At 40.9% G+C, this 2,780-nt stretch overlaps 1 protein-coding gene across 1 annotated transcript in view; it reads right to left on the reverse strand.

Moving 5' to 3' along the window:
• The window catches only part of LOC135218502 (protein white-like), a 147,961-nt gene extending 146,539 nt beyond the window's left edge, over positions 1-1,422 (reverse strand). The window contains exon 1 of the mRNA XM_064254857.1: positions 1-1,422. This exon is cut by the window's left edge and continues 360 nt beyond it. The gene's annotated coding sequence lies outside the window, so the exon portion shown is untranslated.
• Positions 1,423-2,780: the final 1,358 nt, after the last annotated feature.

Below are 2,780 nucleotides of genomic sequence, written 5' to 3' on the forward strand. Positions count from 1 at the left end.
ATTATGTCATAAAATTCCGTATCTTACAAGAAATTAACGGCTGTATCAAGAGATAGTCAGTCAGTAGTAGCCGACACAAACAAGAATAAAAAAATAACGGAAAATTTAAAAGAATTTCATTGTCCGATAGGTAAATGAACAAGGTTGACATAGGTGTGAATCATATGTGCAAGATACACGCACAAACCCATAGACGTGTAGGCCGGTCAGTGTTGCCGTACACAGAGGCCGATGTAAGACGAGACCCTTAAGACGCGAAGTCATACAAGGTTTTCACGTGTACAAACAGCTCCGTGAAGTCTGGTCGTCAGCGGTTGTTCGTTAAGTAGGTTACCGTTTCTCAGCTTGCACAAGTCATCTCGCAAGCAAACAAAACAAGCAGGCTGGCAAACGTTACGAAGCCTTCCGAATGGAACGCACCCACGGAACCAGTCACGTGATGACAAGATCCCCCGGGTAGGATGTATAATCCGGGTATGTGGTACAGCTGTTCCCACAGTCTCTTAGGGCGCGATGAATGATAAATGCATCGAGTGTCGTGTCGTCACAACTACTTTAATCCTCTATGTAGATTTTGATCGATGATTTGGACTATGGAAGACCCCTGGACTGTAATTTCAATTTTTATTTATTTAACAGAATATAGTTTCAACTTTACAGAGATACGAGTCATTTTCGATTGTTTCCTAAGGGTACGAATAACAAAGCATCACTCGAATGAAATGAATTCGCAAATAAGTCATGCCTAGGAGAATCTCTTTCACGTCCTAATGTTAGAATTTTTTATGACATACTGGGAAATAAAGCTCCATTCTTGCAATGAATCGTCTACAGTTTTTATGTTGATCTCGTCGAGTTTCCACTGGGCCTCAGACAGGCTCCCACGAACCTTACACGAAACGGAATGATGTTCGGTCTTTCTCCACTACTGCTGACATTTTTGGGGAGGTGAGGAAGGGGCCACGAAATGTCGGGTACACTGATGGAAATCACATAAATTTCACGAGTCTATGCTTCGTATTGCTTATTCTGATGCGCTCCAGCCACCAATCAAAGAGAATTCTCTGCCGACTCCTTACAGTTGTCACTAGCACCTTCCTCCAAACAGATCCTCCATTCAATTACATCTACACGACTGAAAATCACGCGAATTCCTTTTGCTCGCTGACTGAAAGCTGATGGGGGATTTCAACGCACACTAGAGTAGATAGTGTAGGGTAATCAATTCATTCCCTTTTATAGAGGAACACATGAGCGGTGTCGCAAGATGCCATGGGCGCGCAGCACGGCCTCATTTGACAGTTCACGAAGCACGTCATCGCATCTCACAGAGAAAAACGAAACAGCCCCAGAATCGGGTCCCCAGATGGAACTTTCAATGCAACTTATCCAAAGAGAAGCCGCTTCGCTACTGGATTACGCAGACGTCGCAAGAAGGTCCGTCAGACGCGCGCGCAGAGCTTGCGGTCAGCTTTTGCGCATACGATGTCTGACGAGTCTCAGGTGACATCAGAATCGTCACCGGCTGCAGCAACGAAGTCTTCCTGCCTTCATCTCTGCTCTTCGTCATCACCCGCCATCTTTTCATTTCTATTGTCGTCATTCTTTCCTGATCTGATGCATGTTGCGCTGTTTAAGTAACATTACCAGCAATTTCATGTTTAGCTAAATTTTGAACGTTACTTCGTTGTAAATTCAAAAATGAACTAGCTGACTTTCGTTGCCGTAATTTCAGTTGATTCTGTCAATGAAGTAACCATACTAAATGGCGTCATCGTGAAAATGCAATTCTTTGCAAATTGAATAGGCTAAAATGCTAATTCAACTTTAATTGGGATAAAAAAAAACATCTATATGACCCCGACTGATTAAATATCGCAGCAACGCTGTGCGCGCAGCATCTAACCTCTTGTTTCATGGATATTTTCTAGTCCTCTCGTAATAAGTTTTTCTTTACGAGAGATTTTTTATATTATTTGTACCAATGAAGAATCTTGGAGTGGGTGAACATGTATCGTGAATTCGGTGTCGTATGTAAAGCCTCATATATTTATAATAAAAAAATCAGTGCGACCTGTTTTAGGTCATTTGTCCTTCATTCATCAGAATACCGTCCTCCGATGTGGATGTCTGCTTCTGCCAGACATTTGTCTCTTTTAGTTTCTGTTTCCTAACATTAGCAGTTATGACTTGGACCATCGACGAATGATTCTAGTTTCTCAGTTTATATATATATATATATATATATATATATATATATATATATATATATATATATATATATATGTGTGTGTGTGTGTGTGTGTGTGTGTGTGTGTGTGTGTGTGTATTTAGACTGTATCTTAACAGAGAACTTTCGCTATCACAACCGACCTCTGATCCTCTCTTCCTGCCAAGAGCAGCCAGACTTGCTGAACAGCAGCACCAATGTTTGGTAAATCTGCCACGCTGTCGAACTTCTCAATTGCAGAAGACTTTTATTCTCCGCAACGCAGAACAACCTCCCTGGGAATGTTATGCAATTAGAGCCTCAATTGTTCAAGTGAAGAGGTACTATTGGCATTATTATCCTATCACATTTCCCCTTTTATTCCAGTAATTTATATATGTATATTTATCGTTTTTCTATTGATTTATTTATCTATTTTGATCTTTTTTTCAAGTAACTAGTCTTAACAGAGAATTTTCGCTATCACAACCGACCTCTGATCCTCTTTTCCTGCCAAGAGTGGCCAGACTTGCTTCGCAGTATTTCTTATTATCTCCTGTACCTTATCTTA

Source organism: Macrobrachium nipponense, chromosome 9, assembly GCF_015104395.2.
Source record: "Macrobrachium nipponense isolate FS-2020 chromosome 9, ASM1510439v2, whole genome shotgun sequence".
NCBI classification, from domain to species: domain Eukaryota; kingdom Metazoa; phylum Arthropoda; class Malacostraca; order Decapoda; family Palaemonidae; genus Macrobrachium; species Macrobrachium nipponense.